Source organism: Triticum aestivum, chromosome 7A (assembly GCF_018294505.1).
Source record: "Triticum aestivum cultivar Chinese Spring chromosome 7A, IWGSC CS RefSeq v2.1, whole genome shotgun sequence".
Classification (NCBI taxonomy): Eukaryota; Viridiplantae; Streptophyta; class Magnoliopsida; order Poales; family Poaceae; genus Triticum; species Triticum aestivum.
In genome coordinates, this window is record NC_057812.1 from 549,159,943 (window position 1) to 549,171,557 (window position 11,615).

General features: G+C 38.7%; 1 long non-coding RNA gene across 6 annotated transcripts; it reads left to right on the plus strand.

Annotated features, from left to right (window-relative positions):
- The first annotated feature begins 6,014 nt into the window (after nucleotides 1-6,014).
- LOC123148125 (uncharacterized) lies at nucleotides 6,015-11,382 on the plus strand. Of its 6 annotated transcripts, none has more exons than XR_006473655.1 (4): nucleotides 6,019-6,496; nucleotides 6,569-6,686; nucleotides 6,863-7,059; nucleotides 11,261-11,382. It is a non-coding gene; the product is annotated as an uncharacterized lncRNA (long non-coding RNA). The 6 variants fall into 6 exon arrangements; XR_006473652.1 differs by lacking the exon at nucleotides 6,569-6,686 and adding an exon at nucleotides 9,433-9,503 and having other exon boundaries at nucleotides 6,020-6,496; nucleotides 11,261-11,314; XR_006473651.1 differs by lacking the exon at nucleotides 11,261-11,382 and having other exon boundaries at nucleotides 6,863-7,212.
- The last annotated feature ends 233 nt before the right edge of the window (nucleotides 11,383-11,615 follow it).

Below are 11,615 nucleotides of genomic sequence, written 5' to 3' on the forward strand. Positions count from 1 at the left end.
GGGTACGGAAGGTTGCGGCGGTGGAAATAGGGTTTCGTGGTGCTCCTGGATGTTTGTGGGGTATATGAATATATATAGGAGGAAGAAGTAGGTCGGTGGAGCAATGAGGGGCCCATGAGGGTGGAGGGCGCGCCTAGGGGGGTTGGCGCGCCCCCCTGCCTCGTGGCCTCCTCGTTGATTGCTTGACGTCCACTCCAAGTCCTCTGGATCACGTTTGTTCCAAAAATCACGCTCCCGAAAGTTTCATTCCGTTTGGACTCCGTTTGATATTTCTTTTTTGCGAAACACTGAAATAGGCAAAAAACAACAATTTGGGTTGGGCCTTCGATTAATAGGTTAGTCCCAAAAATAATATAAAAGTGTAAAATAAAGCCCGTTATCATCCAAAACAGATAATATAATAGCATGGAACAATAAAAAATTATAGATACGTTGGAGACGTATCAGTATAACACCTAAGTTTGATTGTCTTAAATCTTTTATGGATACCAATGCTTTTCGTGAATTTAGCACTAAATATGGACTTGACTCTAAGATAGTAGCTTCTTTCTGTGAATCATTTGCTACTCATGTTGATCTCCCTAAGGAGAAGTGGTTTAAATATCATCCTCCCATTGAAGTAAAAGTAGCTGAATCTATTAAAGTTGAAGAAAATACTATCACTTATAATGTTGATCCTATTGTTCCTACCGCTTATATTCATAAACCACCTTTCCCTGTTAGAATAAAGGATCATGCTAAAGCTTCAACTGTGGTTCGTAAGAGTAATGCTAGAACACCTACACCCCCCTAAGCAAATGAAAGTTGAACCTAGGGTTGCTATGGTTAAAGATCTCTTGGTCGATAATATTGATGGGCATGTTATTTACTTCTATGATGAAGCTGCTAGGATTGCTAGACCCGATACTAAAGATAAACATAGACCTGTTGTAGGCATGCCTATTGTTTCTGTTAAAATAGGAGATCATTTCTACCATGGCTTATATGACATTGGTGCTAGTGCGAGTGCAATACCTCACTCCTTATACGAAGAAATTATGCATGATATTGCACCTGTTGAGATAGAAGGTATGATGTTACAGTTAAGCTTGCCAATAGAGATACTATTTCACCAGCTGGGATTGTTAGAGATGTTGAAGTCTTGTGTGGGAAAGTTAAATATCCTACTTATTTTCTTGTTCTTGGTTCCCCACAAGATGACTTTTGCCCCATTATATCTGGTAAACCCTTCTTGAATACTGTTAATGCTAAGATAGACTGCAAAAAGGATATTATTTCTGTTGGTTTAGGGGATATGTCTCATGATTTTAATTTTGCTAAATTTCGTAGACAACCCCATGATAAAGAATTGCCTAGTAAAGATGAAATTATTGGTCTTGCTTCTATTGTTGTGCCTCCTAATGATCCTTTATAACAATATTTGCTAGACCATGAAAATGATATGTTTATGAATGAAAGAAGGGAAATAGATGAAGTATTCTTTAAATAGGGACCTATTCTGAAACACAACTTGCATGTTGAAATTCTAGGGGATCCTCCTCCACCCAAGGGTGATCCCGTGTTTGAGCTTAAACCGTTACCTGATACTCTTAAATATGCTTATCTTGATGAAAAGAAGATATATCCTGTTATTATTAGTGCTAACCTTCCAAAGCAGGAAGAAGAGATATTAAGAAGCACCGAGCTGCTATTGGATATACTCTTGATGATCTTAAGGGCATTAGTCCCACTCTATGCCAGCACAAAATAAAATTGAAGAAAGACGCTAAACCGGTTGATGATCACCAATGACGGTTAAATCCTAAGATGAAAGAAGTGGTAAGAAATGAAATGCTAAAGCTTCTGGAGGCAGGTATATTTTATCTTGTCGCTGATAGTTAGTGGATAAGTCCCGTCAATTGTGTCCCTAAGAAGGGAGGGATTACTGTTGTTCCTAATGATAAAGATGAATTGGTCCCACAAAGAATTGTTACATGTTATAGAATGGTAATTGATTTCCGCAAATTAAATATACTAGAAAGGATCATTACCCTTTACCTTTTATTGATCAAATGCTAGAAAGATTATCCAAACATACAGATTTTTGCTTTCTAGATGGTTATTCTGGTTTCTCTCAAATACCTGTGTCGAAAGAGGATCCGGAAAAGACCACTTTTACTTGCCCTTTCGATACCTTTGCTTATGGACATATGCCTTTTGGTTTATGTAATGCACCTGCTACCTTTCAAAGATGTATGACTGCTATATTCTCTAACTTTTGTGAAAAGATTGTTGAGGTTTTCATGGATGATTTCTTCATGTATGGAACTTCTTTCGATGATCGCTTAAGCAACCTTGATCAAGTTTTGCAGAGATGTGAAGAAACTAATCTTGTCTTGAATTAGGAGAAGTGCCACTTTATGGTTAATGAAGGTATTGTCTTGGGGCATAAAGTTTCTTAAAGAGGCATTGAAGTTGATAAGGCTAAAGTTGATGCTATTGAAAAGATGCCGTGTCCTAAGGACATTAAAGGTATAAGAAGTTTCCTTGGTCATGGCGGTTTTTATAAGAGGTTCATTAAAGACTTCTCAAAAATTTCTAGGCCTCTGACTAATCTCTTACAAAAAGATGTTCCTTTTGTCTTTGATGATAATTGTGTAGAAGCATTTGAAATACCTAAGAAAGCCTTGATTTTTGCACCTATTGTTCAACCACCTGATTGGAATGTACCCTTTGAAATTATGTGTGATGCTAGTGATTATGCTGTAGGTGCTGTTCTAGGACAAAGAGTTGATAAGAAATTAAATGTTATCCAATATGCTAGTAAAACTCTAGACAATGCCCAGAGAAATTATGCTACTACTGAAAAAGAATTTTTAGTAGTTGTATTTGCTTGTGATAAGTTTAGACCTTATATAGTTGATTCTAAAGTAACTGTTCACACTGATCATGCTGCTGTTAAATACCTTATGGAAAAGAAAGAAGCTAAACCTAAACTTATTAGATGGGTTCTCTTGCTACAAGAATTTGATTTGCATATTATTGATAGAAAGGGAGTTGAGAACCCCGTTGCAGACAACTTGTCTAGGTTAGAGAATGTTCTTGATGACCCACTACCTATAGATGATAGCTTTCCTGATGAACAATTAGGTGTCATAAATTCATCTCGTACTGCTCCATGGTGTGCTGATTATGCTAATTACATTGTTGCTAAATTTATACCTCCTAGTTTCACATACCAGCAAAAAAAAAGTTTTTCTATGATTTAAGACATTACTTCTGGGATGCTCCACACCTTTATAAAGAAGGAGTATATGGTGTCAGTAGACGTTGTGTACTTGAGCATGAATAGGAACAGATCCTTCACAAGTGTCACTCTGAGGCTTATGGAGGACACCACGTTGGAGATAGAACTGCACATAAGATATTGCAATCCGGTTTTTATTGGCCTACTCTTTTCAAGGATGCCCGTAAGTTTGTCTTGTCTTGTGATGAATGTCAAAGAATTGGTAATATTAGTAGACGTCAAGAAATGCCTATGAACTATTCACTTGTTATTGAACCATTTGATGTTTGGGGCTTTGATTATATGGGACCGTTTCCTTACTCTAATCGGTACACACATATTTTAGTTGCTGTTGATTACGTTACTAAGTGGGTAGAAACTATTCCAACTAGTAGTGCTGATCATAACACCTCTATTAAGATGCTTAAAGAAGTTATTTTTCCAAGGTTTGGAGTCCCTAGATACTTAATGACTAATGGTGGTTCACATTTTATTCATGCTGCCTTTCGTAAAATGCTTGCTAAGTATGATGTTAATCATAGAATTGCATCTCCATACCACCCACAATCTAGTGGTCAGGTGGAACTGAGTAATAGAGAGCTTAAATTAATTTTTCAAGAGATTGTTAATAGATCTAGAAAGAATTGGTCCAAGAAACTTGATGATGCATTACGGGCCTATAGAACTGCATATAAAAATCCTATGGGTGTGTCTCCGTATAAAATGGTTTATGGAAAAACATGTCACTTACCTCTCGAACTAGAGCATAAGGCATATTGGGCCATTAAAGAGCTCAATTATGATTTCAAACTTGCCAGTGAGAAGAGACTATTTGACATTGGCTCACTTGATGAGTGGAGAACCCAGGCCTATGAGAATGCCAAACTGTTTAAAGAAAAAGTTAAAAGATGGCATGACAAAAGGATACAAAAGCATGAGTTTAATGTAGGTGATTATGTTCTATTGTACAACTCTCGTTTAAGATTTTTTGTAGGAAAACTCCTCTCTAGATGGGAAGGTCCTTACAATATCGAGGAGGTCTATCGTTCCGGTGCCATAAAAATCAACAACTTCGAAGGCACAAATCTGAAGGTGGTGAACGGTCAAAGAATCAAACATTATATCTCAGTAATCCCATAAATGTTGAAACCAATGTTATTAATATCGTAACCCCGGAGGAGTACATAAGGGAAACTTTCCAGAACGTTTCAGACTCCGAAAAGGAATAGGTATGTGGAAGGTAAGTAAACCGACTCCAAAAGAGTTCTAATAGCAATTTTCTCCATTTTGAAATATTTAAGAAAATAGGAAAATAAGAAGCAGTCCGGAAAGGACACGAGGCGTCCACGAGGGTGGAGGGCGCGCCCCCTGCCTCATGGGCACCTCGTGTGCCCTCCGGATTCCGATTTCTTGCGCGATACTTTTTTTGGTCGGTAAAGATTCATTATATAATCCCCCGAAAGTTTTGACCACCGTACCATGCAAATATATCCTGCTTTTGTTTCGAGCTGTTTTTCTAACAGATCTAGATCACCGTGACGTCTTCAAGCGCCTCCAAGGACAAGTTTTTCGAGAATGTCATCAATCCCTACCTCGCAGAGGTGCTGCAACACCCTCAAACCATTGAGATGCGTGAGGGGGTGCTGCACATCCGCGATGTTGAGGGACCAAGGAGGACCGGAAGCGTGGAGACAAGACTTGAAGCAATGGAGCAACAAGTTTTCAAGTGTCAAGGGATGGTGGAACGCGGACTCGACGCCAACCACATGATGACCGCAAAGTTCACCAACAACCACAAGCTGGATGCCAAGAACATTGGGGAGACCATCTTCAAGCTTCACAAGAAAATTGAGCACCTCCAAGCCCAGATCCATGACCTGCAAAACCAAAACTGTGAGTATGAATATAGATTCAAAAGGATGAGTTTGGCTGCAGATTTGAGGATCCCGGAGACTCGATCATCCTTCTATGATGGTGAGCCTATGCCTTGGAAGATGGATGACAAGCCCGCATCATCAACAACTCCATCATCACTACCACCAAAGGAGAACTGAGTATCGGGTATGGGCACTCCCCTTGGCAACTGCCAAGCTTGGGGGAGTGCCTCGGTATTGTATCACCATCACACTTCTATCTTTACTGTTTTACTTAGTTCGATTCTTTTGGTTATATATCTTGATTTAGTAGAATAAAGTTTTAGTATGATCTAGTTTTGAGTTTTGCTTTATGATCCTTATCTATGTAATCAAGTCGTGAGGGCTTGGTTATCTTGCTACGATATTGAGGAAATAAAAAAGGGGGAGAGAATAAAAAGAAATAAAGATATCATATCGATCTTACGGAAAGTAATGACTTTACATATAAAGAGTGTGATGAATAAAAGTTGCTGAGAGTTGACTAACATACACTACTGGAAACAGGGAATTTGCCATCAGCCAGCTCTTTGCCATCTGCCAGCTGATGGCAAAGAACGTCTTTGCCATCTGCTTATAAAAAACAGATGGCAAAGAACTGACAGACGGCAAAGAACATGGTTGCCATCAGCCAATTATTTGCCATCTGCTAGTGGATGGTAAATATGAGGTTGGCAAATCCTGTGGCCGTCAACAGTGTAACGGCGTACCAGCCCCACCTCTTTGCCATCTGCCAGCAGACACCATCTGCTGGCAGATGGCAAAGAGATGGGACTATCTCTCTCCTTGCTAAAAAAAGCGAAGAGTGAAAAATTAAAGAAAAGAAAACCCCCAGCCTCCCTAAAAAAAACCCCAGCCACCCCGAATCAGTCTCAGCCCACTCCCGTGCGTGCTGGATAGGGTTCCACGCCACCCTCACCGGTCGCCGCCGCCCTCACCGGTCGCCGCCGCCGTCGGTTTCCCCTACATGGCCGGAGGATAGGCCATCCCGCCGGTCCATTCCCGCCCCACCGCGAGGGAGGAGACCGACCAGTTGCGCCTCCCCGCCGGTCGCCGCCCGCCACCCCAAGGATCAAGGCCGGCCGCGCCGGTCCCCGTCGGTCGCTGCTCTGGATCCAGGCCGCCCACCGCCCCGCCCCCGTCAGCCCGATCTATTTCCCACCGGATCCCATCTTCGCCGCTGTCCGACGTGCCTTCTTCAAGGAGCTGTGACCCCATGTCTCAGAGGAGCTAGCCCCGACGCCATTGATGCCCGAGCGACGCTCCCAATCTAGGAGCGGCACCAGGACGACCACGCCCCCGAAGCCTAAACTGCAAGGTGAGCTCGTCCCCCTTCTTCCCTATGGATCAGTGTCCTGGCTCATGTTCTCTGTTCTGTACATGTGTGCAGTTTATTTTCAGAGTACTTGTTGTGTGCAAAATCCTACCCTGGCGCATGTTGTTGGTTGTTTAATTCTGGAATCACAAGTTAATGCATTTTGCTATGTGGGTACCCAGCCATCCAGTATGTGAGTGATTTCTTGGCAGCAGATTTATGATTTCTATGGATGCATTGTACTAATTGAATTTACAAATAAGTGTGTTCATTACGATCAGGGTTATCTTCCCATCTGTGTGGCTGTAAACTGTTCTGCTGCGGCTTCAATCATGAATTGTGAATCCCTTCCCCAACGTGATTTTCCAGGTCGTCTGCATTCCTAATGGCTCTTCTATCCGTGCATCAACACCAATATTGGATACAAGCTTTCCAATCGCCACCACATCTTGGTCTGGAAGGACAGAAGCGGCATGAGATTTCTTAGATTTTGATGGATACATGCACAATGAGGATGATGCCAAATTTGGGCAACTATATTGCCGTCTCACCCCTCTCACCCTCAGGTTTGTCTTCTGCCTTTTTCTGTTCTATTCTAATGGTACTTGATGCTCCCTGGATGGAATTAGTACATGAATGTTGTTTGAAGTGTGAGCTTGGATTCAGGTCGATTGGCTGAGTAAGTGGACTAAAATTAAGCAAACATATTATATCTTCCAGTTTCGGTGAGATCATGCACACATCAGCATATATACTCTCAAGCTAAGCCATTTTTTTACTTCCTGTGACTACACTAATATCAGAGAATCAGTTCATACAGTGTTGAGTAAAAAGAATGTGTGTATCAGCCTGCTAATGTGGCCTCTCGGAATGCGGTGTATACATTTCTCTAAATAGAGTCATGCTGGTCATATTGCAATTTATAGCTTGGGCTATTACAACTGTACCACGAGGAAAAGATTGATCAATTTATCCTCCAGTAGATATATTAATATTGCAGGTAATAATCCTCAACTCATTGCAACATAGAGTGTATGAACATGCAAGCTTCAAAACAGCATATAATTGATCTATTGATTCATTAGCAGAATATTGTCTAGGTAGTTTCATGTGATTTCTACCTCAAAATGTTCTATACGATTTCTCAGCCTGAAAATTACTAAGGAGTCTCCATGTGACCGGGATAGATAGTATGGGCTTCCGAGAAATGAGAACAAACTAAAATTCAGTCTGACCATTCTATATTATTTTTGGGATATATATTTAGAAAGGGTGATCTTTTTGAGGGAAAACAGAGGGTGATCTTGATTGATTCCCCTAACTAGGTCCCTGTTTTACTGAATTAACATGATTGGGCCTTTATGCAGTACTTGGGGATCACTTACAGGGTCGTATTAGATTTTTTTGAAGATACCAACAAATAAATATATGGTCCCCTTGATTGAGTTTTTTATGTAGGAATTATGGCGGACATAAATCCATAAAAATACCATAAGGATTTCTTGATCTACAAAATACTTCCAAAGATTACTTATACTGAACAACATTTTAGAGGGCAATTTCCATCGACTCAAATCTCTATGAAAAAACAATTTTTTCACCAGGCAATCGTAAAAGTTCAATGCAAATTAAATTATGTGTTTTTAATAAAAGTCCAATATGAGATCTTATGTTTTCCATATTTCATTACAAACCTGTGAATTCAAGAGGCATGTCGTTGCACAAAATCTGTAAATTATTACATCATCAAGATAATGCTCTGTTCATGCTACGAATATTAATCATCTCTGTTTATGTTGAATACAATCTTTGCTAAGAGTAACTTGCCAATTGCACTTTAAGGAAAATCATTCCTCTATGTCAGTATTAGAAAATTCATGTGTTTAATTATATCATCCGAATTGTCCATTGCATGTTCCTAATGTAGACATTAAAGGTGAAAAGTTCTGTGTGTACAACACTTTTCTGTCGGATCCCTATACGGAATTGATCCTGTGGTGTGCTCTGATTTGGATCTGAGTATGAATGGTTCAATGGTGCCGGTGTACGCCCATCGGACGCAGAACATCGTACACATATCAATGCTCAATACTGATAGTACCATAACTGTCGCATATCTGCCAACGTCTAGATGCATCCTTTCTCCTCAATTTTTGTGCACATAATCGTAGTTTGAGGTGCATTTCGTTTTTAAAAAATGTTGTAGTGTGAGCAAGCTTCAGAAGCATAGATGTTCACAAAAGATAAAAAATACTTGGTGGTGACGATCATCTATGAAACAGCACTAGAGGCTATGGCAAAGACATACGCCCTATCTTATCCCCGCAATGTCTATAAGCTTCATATGATTAAAAATGTTATATTATATTTGGTCAACATGTTGTGAGAAATTCATATCTAACGTACTAAATTGTTTAAAGAAAACATGGGTAATTGTTTGTTAGATATGAAAATGAAAATTGACGGGTGCTCATTATAGTTAGTTGTTTACAGTTTAATTAAGATGGCACTGGTACAGTGAACATCACAGGTCAGTATTAATTGCCATGGTATTTGTATGACACACTCACACTAACATCCAGAATACATAAAGTAAATACAATTTAGTTATTACAAGTTTGCACATGTAGTGAATATTACAACATTCGTCGGCACTTATTTTTCTTCCAAAGTGCTAGCCTGTGCAGGTGCACGGGTTGACGACTAGTATTTACTAATTGGAGGCACTAATCGAGACACCACGTTAATCCTAGAAAACATAACAAAATCATCCATCCGATCTGAGAGTTGCACCTCTGGAGCCGTCAGATGAAATCCCTCATAGAGTCCTTAAGAACTATCCCACATAAGGAGTTCTTTCCGAGCCTACAAAAAAACATGTTCGTCTCTCCCTGTAAAAAGTATCTCCGTCTGACATCTTTCCCATCTCTTCTACCCAGCCCCGATCTCCCTCCTCCGCCAGGAAAACAGCAAGCAACACCAGCCCTTCGTCAACTCTAATAGTACTGCTGTACGTACTGAAGTTCATTTGTTTCACTTCTTTTTTATAGCCATGAAACAGCCTTGGTACGTTACTCATTTTAGATTCTTAGATATCTCTGCACATGCTTCCATGTGGTAGCCATTGCTGTTTCGTTTCATAAAAGTTACCATATTCGAGCATTCTTATATGCATATTTGTTTCCTAGATCTGTCAACATGAGTGTCTCCCTAAGGTCCTAAAACATTTATGGTGAATTATTTATTACAACAAAATCATTCTGCGAAAAAAGCCCATGTAGAAAATTACCCGATATTCTCTCTTTTATACTAAAATCTAACATATAGTAAATTGAGAAAAATAGCATGTGCCATCCGCAACTCCTTACTGTTCTTTGCATATCGTATATTTATAATACATGGAGCTTTACCAATGTGTACTGTATTTGAAACAAATACGTGGATTATGGCATCAAGGGTGAAAACAAATATGAAATATGTAGTTGTATATGATCTCCAAATTTTGTTTCTCCTAGGTATTTTAAGGATACACCGTGTCCGTGCTTTTTAGCAAATATGTAGTTGTATATGATCTCCAAATTTTGTTTCTCCTAGGTATTTTAAGGATACACAAATGTAGTTGTATATAATCTCCAAATATCTATTTCCTCAACAAGCTTCTATAGTCCCCTTAATTTCATTTGCACAGTTGTTTTGATAAATTAGGTCTAGATTCATTGTGCCACTTCATATTTCAGAATACATGTGTGGGAACAAAGCATATAACTAATATTTTTTCATGTTGTAATTATAAGAGGCTGATTTCATCTATTCATCGTTTCATCCATGTTGCATGAAAATGCCAATTGTATTTAAAGAAGAAAGAAACACTCATTGTTTGAGTTCAGTCCAATATATTGTAGCAGCAAATATTCTTATCCCTGAAAAAATATCTCAATTTTGAATTAGTATGACTTTGCTGTGGCCCATCCTAGAGATAATTAGAGCGCTCCTGAAATTAAGACTACACATTGCTAATGTCGCAAGTGTTTAAAATGGCCACTCTGACTACATTTTCAGCTAAGGGTTACTCATTTAACTAATACGTACTACACTTTGGAGTACCTTTCACGCCAAATAAGAGTACTATATGCAGCAGTTTTAAGAAAACTTCTCTTTCCCTGAAGTTTCTCTTCCAATTTTGTTTTCTTATAATCCAGAAAAATCATGTCTTAGGTGCAACAACAGATCGATTTGGTGTGCAAGAGGCTGAATTTACTTGATTTTTTTCTTTACCTCTCTGACATGATTAATTTTCATACCCATAGGATTATGTACTTTACAACACTATGGCTGCCTATTATCAGCATTTTTTAGGATGGTAGGACCAAGTATTGGATGATATTTCACAACCTAAATCATTTTTATCTTTTCTAAAAATAAAGTTTATTGAATTTAATACTTTAGTTCACTAAGCTTTGTAAGCTATAGTTTTTTTTCTAGGCTGTTTCATATATAAACTATAGTTTCATATATTTCTGTTTGCTATATGTTTGTTTTTTCCACGAACATGCTACCAGACGTTAGAAATCAAGTGCTCCAAGGTGGCTCAAAAATGACATAATAACCATACTTAGCTCCAAAATGACCTATTTTACAGATATAAGTTGCATCATAATAATCTTCACATTTTAGTTGCATCATAATAATCTTCACATTTTAGTTGCATCATAATAATCTTCTTCTTCTAGTCTTCTTCTTCTAACTTTCTTCTTTCCCATTTTGTAGATTTGCTTCAGATCACGGAAGCTTCGATTGATGGAGTGCTTGTCTTTAGTTTTTGTTTTGACTTTGTGAAACTTGCTACCTATGATGAAACTGTGTAATATTGATGAAACTATGTATATGTATGGATGAAACTTGCTACTATTGGTAACATGTGTTGGATATGTGTTCGATATATATGTGTTCATGACTATTGGTAATATGTGTTGAATATGCTATATTGGTCATATAAATATATTTGTGTTTGATTTTCTGTGAAAATGAATTGATATAAGAAAAAACAAAATTAAATGGGGGCAATATAGGCACTTTGCCATCAGCTGGCAGATGGCAAAGAGGCCATGTGTCATCTACATGT